General features: G+C 37.4%; 1 protein-coding gene across 2 annotated transcripts in view; it reads right to left on the bottom strand.

The window, feature by feature from the left end:
• The window catches only part of LOC126761591 (ankyrin repeat and BTB/POZ domain-containing protein 2), a 106,826-nt gene that overhangs the window by 60,953 nt on the left and 25,818 nt on the right, over positions 1-20,055 (bottom strand). The gene's annotated exons all lie outside the window — the stretch shown is intronic.

The raw sequence follows: 20,055 nt of genomic DNA, 5'->3' as shown, positions 1-20,055 counted from the left end.
CGGAAGAGGAGGAGCAGCAGGCATACTTTCGACAGAGAACCGTGGGGTCATTATCAAGCAACAAGTTGGCTTAGAATAATTGTGGGCACAGGCGCTGGCTATGGCGATGCTGATAAAGACACTAGCAGTAAATAGGCAACAACAACTATAGGAGAGAAATATATATTGAACGCAAAGAAAAATTAAGAAAATTTTAAAAAAATATACAAAAAATTAAAAAAAAAATAAAAAATAACAAAAAAAATTAAAAAAAAAGAAAAAATATTAAAAACAATACTAAAAAATCTTGAAAATTGTGTTGAATTGCTTAATGTAATAAAAATATTTCGCCAACTACTCAACTCGTGCGGGCGTAATGCTAATTTGAATGGCCGCGAAACTTGTTGCCAAATCGTAAGTCCGCCTCCGCAGCGTAGGAGCGCTGCTCGCGCGATTGTAGGGTAGATCGCTGTTAACAGTTATTTTAGATAACCAGTTGTTGTGGTTGCTGCTAGAACAATTTAGATATAAGCGAGTAAAATACCAGTGGTTTTTGATGTTGTTATTGCTGCTGCTATTGCAATAGGAACTTAAAAATAGGCGAGTGGTAGGCAGATATAAAACAACAACATAAACAACAACAACTTAAACAACAACAACAAGCGCATGCAACACCGATAAAAGTGGTGTCATAAAATAACAGTAATTTTTTCGCAATAGCAAACGACGATAGCAACAACTACGAAGGCTTTCGAGCAGCAAAAAGTCAGCATTCAAGCGGTTTGCATTTAATGATGATGAGGATGATTATGAGGTGCTGGTGTTGCAACCGCAAGTGAATGCGCAAAAAGTGCCATAAATGCACTAAATTACAACTGAAACAACTGCTGTCGCGGCGACACGAGAAAAAACGCTTACGAAGTTGAGTTTCGTAAAAGTAGCATTAAAGCAATTTTAATTATTACTAACTTAAGGTTGGCACACTAAAAGAAAAAAAATATATATATAGTTTCATTGATGCATTGAAAGGGATCTGCGGAGGTCTGCTGAGACTTTTTTGCAGTTTAGAAAGTACTAATGTAACCGTATATATTACTTTTGGACTAATCTTAGGATACAAATTCGCACTAAAGTAAAGTGAAATTTAATTTAATTATGAAGTTTTGAAGCTTTATGTGGTGGTTTTTAAGTTTTTTTATTTGGGAAATGCAAGGTACAAGTAAATCACAAAGAGTTAAGGTTCTTAATGCTTACAGAAGTTAGAGAAAAAAATCATTCAGAGCCGCAGATACGTAGATTTCTTTTTATATTTCGGGATATGGCAACCCTAGTGTTCCAATTTTTCAACTCACACATAACTTTATGGTAAAGTTTGACATTTTTGCGGTTACACTCACTCAGAATGTTTTGACATACGGGCGGTATTTATGTTATTTACAGTAACTTAAAATATTCAATTATTTCCTACATACAACTTTCGGTGGTTTTTTATTCAGAACATTTTAGCATATGAGTGCTATTTGTGTTTTTTACAGTAACTTTAAATATTCAATTCGCTCGTGTCGATTGGTTGACAGAAAAGTTAAAAATATACGAAAGCGCTGGTGATGAATCCTGGAATTATGCATATAAGACCAAAAGTAGAAAGCGGTCGTTTGTATGGGTGTTTCAAAATAAGCCGCATATAATAAAAGCTATTCGTGCACGAAGCACTTTTAAGTAAAGGGTTGCCTGTTTTTTAGGAACAACTGAACATATCGCAACCATACCACTGGAACATTGCAGAATAGTAAATTTTGAGTGGCGTGCAACCATTTATTGGTCAGTTGTCTTTCAAGAAATCAGGAAAACCAACAGCTGTAGACGTATCACTCTTAACCACGGCAATGCGAGCTCTCACACATAACTGCTTTTTTGATTCCTCAATACATCGATTTCACGAGTAATTCACCGCATCGTCCTGACTTGGCACCGAATGACCTCTCTTTGTTCTCCTTGGTAAAAAATACACTAAGGGTCAGAGTTTTTCTACAATTGCATAGACGGTTGATGTGTTCAGAACGCATGTTTTAGAGATAACTTAATCAAAGTGGCAAAAGTGCTTCGATAATTGGTTTCAACGCATCCAAAGGGGATAAATCTTAATGGCGTATACCTTTAAAATCAGTAAGCGAAGCTCGATGATTAATATTTAAGGAAACGAGATAGATCACGTTTAGGGTGCATATTCTGACCAATGCCAAAGTTCGCGGAATATGAAGACAATCGTCGTAGTAGAGCAGTCATAAAATATTTGAAAGTTCGATTTCGAGTAGGATGGAGGATGTGTATATTTACTTGGGAGTGGCCAGAAACGATTCTGGCTCATGCAGTTCACGACTTCCGGTCTTAGATCAAGTATCCTCTGGATAGCCAAAAAATATCCATTTAAAGGCAAGCTAAAGAGAGAAAGTGAAACATCCCTTCCCAGGACGAACGATGAGTTTTGGACCCGCCAAGTAGAAAACGTTCCCAATGAAAAGAAGAAAACATTCTCAGAAGAAGAAGATTCCAAGTTATAAATGTATTTCTGTCTTTGTTCTCTCTCGCAATATAGCTTTCCCATACAACTCAATGGTCGAATTTTCATACATATACTCATTTCAGAAAGAAAAATAATTAGAAAAATAAAGTACATACAAATTATTAAATGCCCTCTTTAGCGATGTACCGTAATATAATCTCAGATGACGAAACAAATTTCAAAGTGAACACTTAAACTGCTCCTTGCTCGTTTTTCAGTAGGAGAGACACGATAATTTGCTTGAATTAAAATTTTTGTTAAACACTCTGCAAGCGACCATTAACGATAACAAAATGTTTATAATGACAGCAGAACAACAACAACAAATTTCAGGAAAATAAAGCAAAGTGTTAAACAAGAAGTAATTCGGAAAGCGAACAAGTAAAATGCCCTTAATACAATGGGGCAATTATGCGCACGCACACAAAAGCAACTGCAAGCCAGTGAGTGCGTGTTTATGTGTAAACTCAACCAGAGCAGCATATGGCTGTAAAATGCGGCGACAGTGCGTGGAGCGCATACAGGAAACGAGGGCTAAAACAGATTTTTCAGTGTTCATGCAGACCTTGCTGGCATTTCGGTACTGCATAACAGCGTCGACACACGCCCCTGACGACATCAACATTACTCTTTGTAGCGTAAATAACAGGTACAACAAATATACGGACGCTGGACGCAAATTGGGCAGTAAAATAACAACAAAGCTAATATGTCAATATATATATATATATATATATATATATAAATTTATATTATATGTATATTTATGTATGTATGTATCTATATCGGGCTACATTTGTTCGTACTTGCTGCAGCAGACTTGTCTGTTAGATGCATCATTTTACCGGTCATCCATCATTGGCTCCAGCTGAACGCAGAGCGACTGTTGTCAAAAATACTTCCTTAACAAAATAGCTTAGTGGCTATAAACAGAAACAACAAAAACAAGAAAAAACGTTAGCTTCGGTGGCACTGCACCTAGAATACTGTTCACAAATAAATAAGTTTTCGTATAAAGACTTGCTTTTAATCGTTCGGTTTGTATGGTAACTATATGTTATAGTGATACGATCTGAATAATTTCTTCAGAGATTATAATATTGTCTTAGGCAAGAATCTTCACCAATTTTCGAGAAGATATTTTGTCAAACAAAAATGTTTTTCATACAAGGACATGATTTTTATCGTTCAGTTTGTATGACAGCTATATATTATGGTGATCTGATCTGAAACATTTTTTCATTATTTCATTGAGTATTGAGTAAATATACCAACATTGCAGTACATCATCTCTACAATTTTGTCACTTATTTGCTTTTGTTTCTATTTAGCTATGTAATTGATTCGTTGGTAATGGTTTCGGCGTAACAAGTTCGTTGCTTAAGTCTATTGTCTCTGTTCTGGATGTTATTTGGAAATAAGTTGTGACAATTTTGCTGCCTACCTGACGGTTGAGGATTTTAACTCGGAATTATTATAATTGGTTAGGTTAGGTTAATCTGGTAGACCATGGAAAAAGCAACCGTTGGTGCTAACCAGTAAGGGAAAAAGAGACCCACACTCGCCATCAGATGAAGCACAAATGCCTCGAGATAAGCATGCACACGACTACGGATATTCTTAGGACACAAAAAGCAGTAAACTACCTAGGCATAAGACTGGACCCCAGACTAACCTTCTGGATACAAATCCGGTACGTCGCAGGAAAGGCAGCGAAGATCACCTCTCAACCTCGCAACAAAGATGGAAGACTGAAAGTCGTAGCAGATGGACGGCCAGGCTAATAAAAGATCTAAACTCATGGACAAGCCGTAAATTCGGAGAAGTAGATTTTTACACATCTCAGCTGTTATACGGTTACAGATACTTCAAAAAGTACATCCATAGAATGGGAAATGTCGAAGAGCCGTCATAAATATACAACGACGCGACAGAAAACGACGCTGAATACACATTCATTGAATGTATATATGTATATAATGTATTTAATTTAATTTTTTTATACACAAAAATAGTTTTTTTCAACAAATTTGTTATAAACTTGCCTACTTATGAGCCTAACATCCCTTTTCACCATTTTAGCAGGCTGCTGCACTGGTCTAATAGTTGAAAGATGTTTCAAAAGTGCACAGCACATCTGCTCAAGCGGCATGATGACTTGATAAGCAAAACAACAAAGTGAAATACGAAAATGAAAACTTTATTGGCAAAAACCGCAAGAAGTTGCACAACTGAAAACACATACGCAAACACAAGTATATATGTAAGCAACTAATTAAGTATCTGCACATAACACAGAAACATCTGCGGCTAACTATACACATACACACATACTCAAATATTACACATACACATATATTTCAGAAAGAAGCAAAAATATTGTAGCAGACTGAGCGCTTATGTTGCATGTACTTAAATGCTGCGCAATTCGGTAATGTATATGTGGCAAGACAACAACAATGCCAATAATGCAAACAAAATAAAATAGAATTGCAAAAAAATATATGTGCAACAAACACACGCAGCAGTAAACGTTGCGATACACACGAAGACCAGCGTAAAGGTAAAAACAACAACGAAAACAAGAAATAAAAAACCGGCGAGTTGGAAAAATCTTGCGCGCAACGTTGGCAGCAGTAACAAAGCCAACGAAAACTTGTGCCAAAGAATGTGGCGAAATAAAGCCAACGCCACAGGCTACAAAGAGCAAAACAACAACAACAAACCATGTTAAACAACAACACAGCAGCCGGCAAGAAGAGCATCGAACGCAGCCTGCAAAAAAGGAGGCAGGAAAAGTGGCGTGCACAAAGCTATGGCTGTTGCCACAAAATGTTGAAAGTACAAATATGCAGCCCAGCGAGTTGCATGCAAGCAATGCGCGCGTATGCAGCACAAGAGCCGTTTTAGGAGGCAAACATTTGTTGTTTATTGGCCGACTGCATAACAGTGTGGCTCCTTGTGCGCATGTGTGTGTGTATGTGTGTGAGTCAAAGAAGCACGGCTGCTTGCCACAGCCGGTCATTGCAGGCTGCACCGACTGGCGGTTGAGGACGCGGCAACGCACACAACTGGTTCTTGAACTTGAAAGTTCGCCTGCCAACAACAACAAGAATAACAAGCGACAATAACAAGAACGCTGAAAGCAAAAGCAACAGCAACAAAAACAACAATGTCCGGCACTTCAACGAAAAACGTGCAAAACACACAAACGAGTCAGCGCACATCTTCTGTAGTATGTGCCACGCAACTTGCAACGCGCCAACTCTGCGCCACACCGATTCACAACTTCACCACCAACGTCACACGCCGCGCCTCAGCTGGCCTCAGCTGCACACGCACGCCCGTCTTTGCGGCGTCAGCGCAACGCCAACTGGCTGGAGTCGTGAAAATCGTCGCGCATTTTTCGGCTCTGCTCGCAGTTTTTTCGGCCGCCAACTTTGTCATTCCACATGCCTCTGCAGTGTTGTTGCGCTTTGCTGCGCCCGCTTCTTTCATTCAATACGTTTGGTTTGTGCAGTTATTCTTGCCACAACTTGTTGCTGTTGTCTGTTGTTTTTGTTGTTGGTTTGCTGAATATTTGTTAGCGCGCTTGTAAGCGCATTTCTTCAGTGCTGCCGCGCGGCTATGACTTTTGTCTGTCAACTGCTGCTCAACAAAAGGCATTTCGCAGTGTGAAATTTATTTAGAATTTTTTCAAATATTTTTTCATCGACTTCCGCATTAACCATTTTTATTGCTGTTTTTTTTGTTTTTGATTTTGCTGTGGTGCCGACGTGGCGCTGTTTGTTTTGTTGTCGAGTTCTTTGTTTTCAGCAATTTTTGACCGTTTTGTCTTTGCCTTTACTGTTGTTGTATTTGAAATTATATTATGTGTTTTCGTTGATGGCGCGCCGCTGGGTGTCTGCACCTTTGCTGCGCGCTGGCAGCCGCAGGTGTTTTTTGTGTGTTTGTTATGGCTTTCCGCCGATTATTAATTTACTTCATTTTTCTAATATTTCGTAATATAAGCAATGACAATATTTCAGACGATAGAGCAGCAAAGTTCACTTTGAGGCGCTAAGGCTTTGAATATAATTAAGAAAATCCCAACCCATCTACATTGCCGTGTTGATTATCAGTTCATGTTGATGGCAGTCCTGAACCTGGTTCTTCGTCAAGGCGTTCTCGACCTTCTTTGAATAATTTGTAGCAATTTTTCGCGACAAATGATTATCACCGAAGTTTTGATCAGACATTTGGCACCGATGTCACTGTAATATTAACCTGGAAAAAAATATTTCGACGAATGGATTTTTGCGCGAAATTTAAATTAAAAAGTTTTACTATTTTTTGTTCACAGACTGCATGTAGCATCTAACAGGTGGGCTAAAAATTTCGTGTGTTGACACAAGATGGCACTGCTGGTATTAAATCCATAATCTATAAGCTTGACAGCTGTCAAACTAATATTTCATAAGATATAGCATTTTGAGTGAAAGAAATACTGCTCACAGGTCTATTGAAAAGTCGCCACGTTGACACGTAGATGACCCGTCTAGTAATAAATCCATATGATTTAGCCCTATTTAAAAGTCGCGTGTATAAATTTGACAACTGACGCATCTTTAGTTTGTGAATTATATCATTTTGAGTGCAGCAACTTATGTTATTGTGAAAAAAATTAATAAAAAGGTATTTCGCGTGAAAAATATTTTGAAGGAGAAAAAATAGAGTTGAAGCAAAAACGTGACTTGATGATGAGTTTTGGGAGACTGATCCAGGAAAATCAACTATCAAGGATTGATGCGCTAAGTTTAGAGGTGGTGAAATGAGCACCGAAGACGCCCAAAACAGATTGTTACCGACGAAAGCATCAAAAAAGTCCACAAAACAATTTTCGATGATCGTAGAGTGAAGTTGTTTGAGATAGCTAAGGCTCTAAAGACATCAAAGGCTCGTGTTGGATATATTGCGAATGTATATTTGGGTATGAGAGAGCTCTGTGAACAGTGGGTTCTGTGTAAGCTAATTTTTGATCAAAACCAACGAGGAGTTGATGCTTCGGAGGAGTGTTTGGAGATATTCAATCGTAAAAAAACGGTTTTGCGTCAATGTATGACTATTAAATGAACATAGTTTCAACATCAGAGTCCAATCGACAGACAGCTGTGAGAACTTTGAGGCTAAAGACAAATTGTTTTATAGAAATTGCATTACCACTAAATCAATGTATTGCTCTCAAAGGTAAGTGACTATATTGAACAATAAAATCAAATTTTAACAACAAAAAAACAATATGTTTTCTATCTTAGCCAACGAGTTAACTGCGACAGGACTGCTGAAGCGTTCTGTTACTTAACCATCCACTAAATTTTTGAATGGTAGCAATAAGTTATGAACTAAACAGATACCTCCCAGCATCTTTGTTAGCTTTTGGGAAGAGCTGAGGCTTCTTGATTAGATAATTTTATCGAGAAAATTAATGATTCAAATTTATTGTTTTTGGACATGTTGATTATGAAGATAACTCAGACCTTACTCTGACTTGTGATTAAGTGGAATTAAAAAGATGGATTAAAGTATGAAGTTAACTAATCTTATAAACCAAATTAGCTGTAGGTAGCCAGATGAGCTCATATAGGACTCCCCATTACTCGATATTTATACATGAGGCTCGTTATTAATCGATATTTTTTTCATAATATGAAATCACACTACTTTTTGGAGTTTCCATCACATTGATTCAACAGTTAGAATTTCATTCAGCAGCTTACTGCAACATGAATGAAATTCTGCTATAGTAGCGCACTAAAATGTAAATTATTTTTTAAATTCCTACATCTCTTTGGCGCTAATAATTATAAATAATTGCTCTTGAAGGCTTAATTACATGTCTAAGCGCTGTTTAACCATCACAGCTTGAACAGTTGCTAACATGAAGCCAATTAATTAATTTAGTTTAGAAATAATTTCTTAAGCGCTTTTTATACCCTGAACAAGGCAATGATATTAAGTTTGTCAAGAAGTTTGTACCACACAACAGGAAACATCGGGGCTACTATAAAATACTATACTTGTACGTATATAAATGATCAGCTACGTTGAAATTTTGCATAAGAATGTTTCTCCTTAAGAAGCTGCTCATTTGTCGGAATCGCCGATATCAAACCATTATAGCATATAGCTGCCATACAAACTGAACTATCAAAATCAATTATTTGTACGGAAAACTTTTTTATTTGAGAAGATATCTTAAAGAAATTTTACACAGAATAATTCTATAGGCACTACTATAATCTGCGAAGAAATAGTTCAGATCGAACAATTATAGCATATAGCTGCCATAAAAACTGAACGTTCAAAATCAAGTCATTGTATTGAAAACTTTTTTATTTGACAAGATATTCTCACGAAATTTGGCATGAACTATTATTCAAAGCAACGCTACAACATCTTAAGAAATTTTCCAGATCGTACGACTATAGCATATAGCTACCATACAAAATGAACGCTCATAAGCAAGCACTTGTATGAAAACTTCTTTATATGTGTAGGGTGTTCTCTTATTTTTTTCTTGCTTGATTTTTGAAAAGGATAAGAGCAAGCAACAACAACACAAACAACGATTTAAGGCATTTAAGCATTATGTTCAAGGTAAACCAGTACACAACTAAACGCTGATTTACTGATTTTAGCAGTTTTGATTCCACAGGAATGTTCAGCGGTGTGTTGTGTTGCCTTTTCGATACTTCGACCATCGTTAGGCCATAAATGAGCCACGACACTTCTGCCATAAAAGTTTACAATATTTGGCTATTTTAATGAAGATTAATCACCATTACGGTTGCGTTGAGTTCATAGCGAGCGATACATTAATCTGCGCTTAAAGATTTTTCAATAACCTTTTGTGTTGTGGTAGTCAAGAATGTACACATACACACACGCATATACACAGCTTTACTGTAACGCTTTGAAAAGCATAATCCAAAGTAAACGAAATCGATATTTTGTTGTAGGCATGTAAGGGCAGTCGTTGCCAAGCTGTCAGCAGCGCTAATGTGCGCGCTTGAGGCACGCTGCGTAAACGCATGTTATTGTTGCTGACTTTTTGTTAACTTGTTGTTGCTGTTGTTTGTTTTTTGTTTTTTGTGTTGTTGTTGTTTGGTTTTTGAGTTGTTGCTCTTGGTTTTTTGTGCTGTTGCTGTTGGTTTTGTGCTGTTACAGCATAAGCGCTTAGCTTTTCGCTGACCATTGGCTAATCAGTCCCGCCTGTGCGTTGGTCTGTGTGGCTAATTGCTCGCGGCGCGGCGCGCCAATCTTGCCATGTCAAATCAATAACGAGTTCCTCAAATTTATATTTTGCTGCGGTGAAAAAATATTAAATTCTGCTGTAAATCTTTTGATTTCTGCTTTGACTTTTTGACTTTTATTGCTTGTAACGCTGTAATAAATCGCGCGTAATTTGAGCCGAAACTGCTACTGCGGCTCAGGCAAGCTGTCTGTAGGGCCTAAACAGTATTAAATATAATTTTTTATTATATTAAAATGACATTCTTGTTATTTTTGTATTTTTTACTTGCTTTATTGGCTTAATTAACACACTTGTAAATGTGGTTAATAAGCCAGTGTTACCAGATATCACAAAAGGCACACGCCAGCGCGTTCAAGAGTGACAGCGTTAAGCAGTACAACGCCCACGTAGGCAGCATCTGTGCCAGTTAATTAGACGTATAGTGACTTTTGATAGCACTATAGCGCTTTTTTAGACAATAGAAAAAAATAGCGCTTAACAACAACTACGCTTTTGTTGTATTTAATGCCAATTATATATGCAAGCTTAACATAATTTATTAGTAGCAGCCTTTGCACGCTTCACATGCGCCAGTAAAACTGTAAACAAATATTTTCAAATGTAGCAACCTACGTAAAAGAAGCTGAAGATGACCGATTTGGTGGCTGAAAAGGTAAACGTCGTTTTGTCGTCTATAAAATAGAACGAATTATTTTCGAAACCACGAAATCACGAAACCACTGAGCTTCAAGTAATAAAAAGTAGTTCAGATCGCTTGTTATTTGTGTTAAGCTGCATTTAATGTGCTGTTTGTTATTTAAATTAAAGCGGAAGGCACAATAATTAACTCAACATGATTTTATAATAAAAATTTGTAGCTTCTTAAGCTCACTGGCACTTAATATCATGCATGTAATGCTCGAAATTGAGTGTTGTGCATTCATGCAGGCGCGTGTGTGCTATAAATTTCAATTTCTACGCTTTGGTAAACTTTTAACTTAGAAAAAATTTTAGAGTTCATAGCTCTGCGGCATGCTGTAAGACCTGTTCTGTTAGGCCTAGTGCCATAAAATTAGAGATTATAGAAATAAGAATAAATTCTACCACAGATAGTAACGGAAAAAGTTAACTGCGGTTGCAACGTAGCTCTAATACTATTCACAAATAAAGTGTCCATGCAAGAGCTACATTTTGATCGTTCAGTTTGTATGGCAGCTATATGTTATAGTGATGCGATCTGGAAAATTTCTTAGGAGGTTGTGGCATTATTTAAGGTTATATTGTGTGCATGAATTCGTGAAGATATAACGTCAAATAAAAAAGTTTTCCATACAAGCACTTGATTTTGATCGTTCAGTTTGTATGGCAGCTATATGCTTAAGGATGCCAAAATCGGCAATACAGACAAATAAGCAACTTTTTGAGGAGAATAGCATGTGCGCAAAATTTGGGGATTATATATTAAAAACTGATTGACTAGTTTGCGTATTTAAAGACAGAGCGGAAAACAAGACTTGAATATGCTCAGCCTGACTTAGGCTTGGAATTTTAAGCAATCAAGCATCTCAAAAAGCAGCAAATGAAATTTGTTTTAAATAAATTCTTTAACAGCAAAGAAAATAATACTTGTCGCATACTTTCCGAAATCTAAGACCGCAATACCTCGCCAACAGCAACAACACTCGCTTACACATAATAATTATCACGAAATTCCGCTGTTGCGCTCGACAAATAAACACGAAACCTGAAAATCGTAAATCAAAATAAGCAATTTCGCAGATTAACGCAACTTTTAACGGTGCGCGACAGTTGGCTGACACAGTAGCTGCAACAACGCCAGCTGGAAGCAATAACGCACACATTGGCGACGCAAATAAATTGCAAACGCACACATACATACATATATACACATATTTTCGTATATGGGTAGTAAACTACAAAAATTATGAACGCGCAGGTATGTGTCCCCCCGCCAAGCTCGAGACAAGCAGCGCGTCAGCGCCCCATATCGCATGAAAATTCCAAAGCCAGCAGTGCGCCTGTCGGGTTCCATTACTCAACCGGCACTGCAACGACGACGACGTAGCGCGGTAGGCGTGCTGTCGCTGACATTGTCGATGTATAGCGTTGATTTCGTTGATTTCGGTCAGCGGCACAGGCATACCACGCATTCCAACGTAATTTGCCGTGCGCTGAAGGAAGACCAGTTGCCAGCACTCATGCGGTGCAAATTGTGCCGTCAAGGTGAAATGGCAAAGCTTGATGGGATTTCGAGCCAAAACAACAACGAAGTGAGAAAATTGAAAATAAATTAAGATGGACACAGTTTAGACTCTGCATTATAGTAATCGAAATGATAGCGTTTCAGGAAATAGCCAATGTACGAAGCGGCATGTGCACGGCGTTTCAGCGCCTTAAGGCTAAGCGAAATGTTTATTAAGACAAGTGCTCATACTACACAAATCATTGTTTTTTCACATAGTTTTTTAAGTTTAGGCTAAAATTACTAGAAATATTTTAAATTGGACATCAATCAAGCCAATCATTTGGATCGCGGCCTCTTAAAATTATTATAATTTTATTTATTTTTGGCTGAATTTCCATTAACTAAACTAAACCAGTTTGTGAGGTGACTAACGTAGACCTATTTTATACACATAACATATACACAAACACAAAAACACACACACTCATACACATATATGTATGCATGAATATTTATGCGTCTCCAATTGGTGAGTAGCCATAAATATTTATGTGTTTTTTATTTCTTCATCAATGCGGCATATAAAATTTCACACCCTCTCAAAAAATGAATAGTTGTCTGCAGCAACAACAGCAATAATATAACGCACAATGCTTTGTTGAATTGTAATGACCGTAAATTTTAATTAGTTATACGCAGATAATCAAATTTTGGTTCTGTGGCAGTGCTTTAGACATATTATTATGGTTCAGTGCTTCCACTAGCAAGCTAAATATATTTTGCTATAAGTGAGTTAAAGGCATGAGCCACTTAGCTGCTTTATAAATGGTGGAAGACGCGTTACATAACTTTTTCAAAAAATCACTGGACACTGGGATCACTGAGTTTGAGTAATTTATAAGCAAATTATTGAACTTTTTGTGTTTCATGAAAAACATTGCCGCAATAAATATTGCAAGTGGCAGCTGGTAGAGCTTTAGACCCCACCTTTTATCAAAAATAAAGTGAAATAGTACTTTATAATACTTTACTCAACTGACCAAACAAAATTCATTCTTTATATGGAAAACTCTTTTAGTTGACGAGATATCTTGCCGCAATTTGTCATGGATTATATTTATGCCAAAGGTAACAATACAATCTCTAAAGAAAGTGTTCCGATTAAACCCCTATAACATATAGCTGTCATATAAACTGATCGAACAAAATTCAGTTCTTGTAACGAAAACTTTTTAAGTTGCCGAGATATCTTCCCGAAATTTGTCGTGGATTATTGCCAAGCCCAACTACATAATCTGTGAAGAAATTGTTTAAATTGGACTATTATAACATATAGCTGTGGTATAAACTGGTCGAACAAAATTCAGTCCTTGTATGGATAATTTTTTTAGTTGACGAGATATCTTCCTGAAATTTAGCACATATTATTTCCGAAGGCACTGCTACAATCTTTCAAAAATTTATTCAGATCGGACTGCTTTAGTATATAGCTGCCATACAAACTGAACAATCAAATACATGTCCTTGTACGAAAAACTTTTTTATTTGACGAGCTATCTGCCCGAAATTTGGCACAGAAAATTACTCAAGATATTGCTACAATATCCACACAAATTATTGAGTTCGGATAACTTTGGCATATAGCTGTCATACAAACTGCACGATCAAAACCAGCATAAAGATCTCTTTATCCCTGTTATGCTATAAGAAATGCAACTACTACGGCGCAAGCGAAGGTTTTACTTGTATTGCCCTAAATGCGCAACAACTATTCTTATAACTGTACTCAAGATCAAGATCAGTTGGTTGAACTTATGAATAAAATTTCGAAATATACATATCTAATTCTAAGTAGCAATGGCTGAACAGGCAAGCAATAATATAAACAACTAATTTGACTTCCATTTATTTTATATAAGTTTAAATATATTATAGATATTCCCAGATAATATTTATTTGCAAAAAACATAATTTTCTACTTAAAGAAAATTCTGCTAATAAAATAAATATTTTCTTTTAAAGTCATTCCGCAATCATACTTGTATATGTAAATGCTCACGCATATCTACAAGCATCTTTGCTAACAGCAGAATGTGTTAAAATCTCAGCAATATTTACAAAATCTACAATTCCATACAGACATACAATAATATATACATTTCTATGCATGGCATCAGCACACGAAAATAGACGAGCGTGTGTATAATTTTATAATTTCTTAGATAGGCGGCGTGATACTGACAGTCTCGAACAGCGTTAACTGACACCGAGCGAAAAATTTTAATGAGACACCTCACTGTGAACCAAAAATACAAAAATTAAACCAAAGAAATGCTAAAGAAGAAGTATAATAGAAATGGAAAAAATTATCAAAATCATAGATAAATAAATTTGTAAAAGAAATTAACATTTCATTTATATGCAAAAACGGTTGAGCAGCGAGTCGAGCGTGAAAGACTCAAAAGACTCAAGAAACGAACTTGCTGTGCGGTCAGAGGCGCTTCTTTGTAAGTGTGTGTTCATTATACACGAAGGCTGCCGTTGCAGCCCACATGACGCGCGTAAATACATAATTTCTGTGTTTCGACGAACAGCGAACAAGCGAAAACACTTCATAAATAATGGTGAAAATAGGAAAAATAAACAAACGCAATGACAGTGTCAAAATTCTAGTTCACCAACTGATTACGCACACGCATGCGCTTAGCAAAACGGCACTTTAATGCAGACGAAATGTTTACGCAATTAAATTAAATTAAAGCGCATTTATGGTAATTAAAGGCGCACGCCAGCGCTGGCGTCGAAGCTAAGCCACACAGGCCACAAGGAAGAGCGACGCATGGCCTTTCAGGTTAGTATACCCTTAACAGGGTTTACCACGAACTTTGTAACACTCAAAAAGAGTTGAAGACCCTATAAAAAATACATACATATGTTTATGATCAGTGGAAAGAGCTGAGTCCATTTAGTTATGTCTGGCTGCTTCTCCCTCTGTCGGTATATACGCCAACTAGTACCTCAGTTTTGGAGATATCGATCTAAACTTTACATAAATTATTTCCGCACCAGGAAGCTGCTCATTTGTTGGAGACCCCGATATCGGACCACTATAGCCTATAGCTGCCATACAAACTGAACGATCAAAAGCAAGTCCTTGTGGGGAAAACTTTTTTATTTGATGAGATATCTGCACAAGATTCGGCATAGATTATTGTTTAAGACAACATTACAATCTCCGAAGAAATTGTTCCGATCGGACTAATATAGCATATACTTAGCTGCCATACAAATTAAACGGTCAGAAGCAAGTGCTTGTAGGGAAAACCTTTTTATTGGATGAGAAATCTTCACCAAATTTGGCGTGGATTGTTATCTGAATCAACGGTATAACCTTCAAAGAAATCAATCCGATCGGATCACTATAGCCTATAGCTGCCATACAAACTGAACTATCCAAAACAAGTGTTTATATGGAAAACTTTTCATTTGATCAGATATCCTCACGAAATTTGTCCCGAATTATTACCTAAAGCAGCGGTACAAACTCCGAAGAAATCGTTCTGATCAGATTACTATGGCATATAGCTACCATACAAACTATCATTTCAAACAAATTCTTGTATTGAAACTTTGATATTTATGGAGATTATTAAAACTTCAGCGCTACAGAAGTTAACATTTTTGCTTGGTTTTATTTTTTAATCGCTTTTCTAATGAGTGAATCACAATTCCTGCAAGATTTCAATACACACTTATCAACTTATAATGGCAGCGATTCACTAATCCAAAAGGCCAGCAACGCGCATGCAAACCCGCACAGGCATGCCATTAAAGACACACATTAATATGCTTGCCACCAGCGCGAAAGCCGCTAGCAGCTAGTAACATCTACTTAAAATGTTTCCCTGACAGCTTGTTGAAACTTATCTGCGGCTTCATCTTTATTACTTTTATGGCAAGTCTTTTGCCCACAGCGCAGTTGCCAGCCAAACAGTTTATGCAACATTAAAGGGAATGCACACGCTAAACATTGTTGCGCTGCCACCGCATGTATTTATGTATACATTAACACGCATACACCAACACGTACACAAAAATAAGCGCTTATGTTGCGTGTTTGTTGTTATTGTTGTTGTGTATAAATTGGCACTTTTTGCTTGCAGCTGTGGCGACTCGCTCAACGCATTGGCATTTCCGAATGCAAGAACTTTCTCCTCGAAAATAGCAAATGTTGCGCATGCAAAGCAACAGCACGTGTGCAACACCACATTCACACATACTATAGATGCTGCCAATTGTGCTGGTGTGTCTGTCGGTTGGGTATTTAATTTTAATAAACTGCAAAGTCATTTTGCAGCGATTAACCCATTAAGTGTCCGGCTCCACTGTCGCCTCCGACCAAATTGTTTAATCTTACCACAAATGATTTTGCACGCCAGACCGCGTGAAACATTTTTACACACGTACAGCTGAGCTGCATGCAACATTGTCGTAACAGCATGCCATTTCTGGGTTTTACATATTTATTCTTTTATATTTTTTTATATTTCTTATTATTATCTTATCGCTTCCTACCGCCGCTGTCATTTATTTGCTGCTTGGCACTGAGAATGCATGTTTTGTCATTAAGCTTCGCTGCATTTACAGGAATTTGTGTTGAGTCAACTTACACTTTCTAGCAGCTAGAGACTTCAGAGCATTATTTTTCAACGAAATTAAAAATATTAAAAAAGGTTATAATTTGAAGCTTCAAGGATGCCAATTCACTACCCGACAAGCTTAATATTCCTTTCATAGTTTTGTTTCCAGCATTTTTGGAGCTAATGTAGTCTAGGAAATGGTCCAGCGCTGGCAAACTTCCGCGAAGCCCAGCTATCTAGTAGTACAATACAAAAATATACGGGAACACCGGCTACTAGCTAATCAGCTTTATAATTTCTTGCGATTCCGCTGTGGCCTGACATCCATACCAGTCTTATCACAAAGACACTCTGTGTTATTGATAGTGAGGTTAAGCACTTCTAGACCAACCCTGAACGCACTGTTATAGAGTTCAAGACTAGTGTCGCCGCTCTGCTATCTGAGTGGATGGTCACTTCTCTCAAGAAGGCAGCAGTCCGGATCAGTTAATCTACTACTACCTTAAAAGCTACAACCTCGTTTTGGAAGACACAGCAAGAGTCAGGAAGTCTGAAACTGGAGCTGATAGAGAGCTCCTGACAGTAAACCCTACACCAACCATTCACCCAAGCTTTGACCAATCCATCTAGAGCTCACTGATATTCAAAACTGTTTCGCCGAAAGGATTTTTCAAAATTCAAAATGTTTCTGGCAACTCATGAAAACATTAAAAAGTAAAGTATATGCTTTTAAATAGTCAGGCAAGTATTAAAAAGATGGTAAGAGAGCTCAACATCTCTCGCGAGTCTGTTCGAATGATTTTGGTGGAAATTTTGGGTATGCAACGCGTTCTTGCTTAAATCGTTCCGATAAAGGTCTCTTTTGACATACTTGATAAAGCGAATTCTAATCCCACATTCATGGAGAGCATTATGACTGCCAATGAGACATGGGTTTACGAGTTTGACACGCAAACAAGTCAACCATCATCGGAAGGCGGGGACAAAGTGAGCCGAAATCAAAGCGGCTCAAAAATCAGAGCGATGCCCAATGATTTTTCGTAATTCGAGGTTTGGTGCATCATCAATTGGTTACGGAGGGACAGACGGTCATATTGAGTTCGCTTCCGTGAGAACATCCGTAGAAAACGGGCGGTGAGAGAAAAATTCCGGGATTTTTAACACGATGATAATGCACCATCGCATCGAGCACCATAAAATAAAAAACTTATATTATCCCTGAAACTTATAGTTTATAACAGCCTAAATAGTAATCTTGAACATTTACAATAATCTTTGATGAGCTTAATAGCTAACTATTTTGCTTCCATTCTGCTTATTATAGAGCGATTTCTTTTAGTTAATTTTAAGTAAAATTAAGCAATTAATCACGATTATGTCAGAAAATTCTTCACTTAAAAAAAATAAACAAATTTTCTTTCTCATTGCATATGTATTTACAGACCGCACGGCAGTCCAAAGAATAATCACAACCAGTGAGTTAATTGGTTACTCTTGGATTACCAGATTAACTTAACCTAATTGGCTACTGGCAGTTATCGCGAAAATCGAAACAAAAACAACAGAAAACATTAACTTCGACTGCATCGAAACTATAATACCCCACACAGGTGCATTTCTTACAGTATAAGACTTAAAAAATTTCTTTATTTAGATTTTGAGTGAACATTTTGTATGGCAGCTATATGCTATAGTGTTCCTATCAGCACAATTTTCTCGGAGATTATTGCGCTGTCTGGCATAATATCTCATGCAAAATTTCATTACGATATCTTGTCAAATAAAAAAGTTTTCCATACGAAGACTGGGATTTGATCGTTCAGTTCGTATGGAAGCTATATGCTAAAGTATCCCAATTTGTACAATTTCTCTATAGGTTGAGGCGCTACCTCGAATAAATAATCCATGCAAAATTTTATGAAGATGCCTTTTCAAATAAAAAAGTTTTCTATACAAGGACTTGAATTTGGCCTGTCAGTTCAACGAAAGCTTTGTTATCTGCTTTGTTCATTCGATCTGAATAATTTCTTCGGATATTGTTGAGGAAGAAGTTCGGTGGTATATACAGACCCTGTTCAGGGTATAATAAGCAACTTCGTATTAACCAAAATTAAAAATTATTCGCCACACTGAGACGGACGCCAAACGCGCGAATTTGGTGTGAAATGCCAAAAATTAAATAAACACGAAATAAATCAACGCTGCGGTCAACAGCAACAATTGGCAACACTAAGCGAGTAACGAGCAGCGAGCAGGTTACTAGTTAGCAGTCGGCAATTGGCAGGCGATGCATTCGTGTCATTGAATGGCACCTTGTCCATTTGACTGCCGGCACTAGGCTGCTTATTGCCTGATTAGTTGAATGAGTCGGGCAAAAAACCAAAAAACGTGGCAACTGTTTGTTGGCTTGTCAGAGCGCTCGTGCTTACACAAAATTTTCCAACGATTTTTATGCTACATTATTGCTATGTGCTTTTGTTGCTGTTATTGCAGTTGTGCAGCAAGCGTATACCCGCTCCCGTTGCTGCAATTTATATTTTATTAGATTTCCATTGCAAATTCGTTGGCATTTTGGCGCAACAAAATGAAAAAGTAGAGGCAAGTAAACAGAAATAAAAACAAAATTGAAACAGCAACAAACCGTTTTTTAAGGCGCGCTGTTGCGACTGCGCAGAACAAGCGTGAGGCATGTATGCGGGCGCAGCAGCAAAATAAGCAAATTTATGCAACAAGCGCAAATAAACTGCAGCATGCACCAAGTGAGATGTTGTTTTCAGCAAAAAAAAAACAAAACAAAAAAATGGAAAAAAATAATGAAAAAGCAAACAATGTGGCAAGGCTAGCTGCATGTTTCCAGCAGCAACCAGCAGCAGTGCCTTTAAGAGCTCAGCTCATTGCTTACAAAATGCGGTCACGTTTTTGTTTTTATGCTGTTGTACTTATTATTGTTGTTATGCTTGTTTTTATAAACAAAAACAATAACAAAAGCACAAACGTGCCTATTTTATTTTGCATTTGCCTGCGCTTAGCTTGCAGTTTCGCGCTTTTCATTTTGCATTTTAATTTGCTTGTTGATGCCACATATTGTGGCAAGCGCGCGCACAGGCGCACGCTGCAACATCAATGCCAAACGGTTGACGCGCAAACGGACGCTGCTAACGAAGCGTCTAGCGAAGTGAGCGCATGAGCGAGTGAGTGGCTGCATGTCTCACCGGTTGACTGTTAGACTGCTTGATCCACCGGTTAATCGGTTGCACGGTTGCTACTACTTCCATATATAATAACATTGCAAGGTTTGCTGGTTTGCATGCAAAAGTGATGAAATTGACAAGTCAAAATAAGCTGCCAAAAACAAATACGATAAAGTTGAAACGTAAACAACAACAATTGCAAC

The sequence above is a fragment of the Bactrocera neohumeralis genome, chromosome 6 (assembly GCF_024586455.1).
Source record: "Bactrocera neohumeralis isolate Rockhampton chromosome 6, APGP_CSIRO_Bneo_wtdbg2-racon-allhic-juicebox.fasta_v2, whole genome shotgun sequence".
Taxonomy (NCBI): Eukaryota; Metazoa; Arthropoda; class Insecta; order Diptera; family Tephritidae; genus Bactrocera; species Bactrocera neohumeralis.
This window is presented reverse-complemented; position numbering and strand designations above follow the sequence as displayed.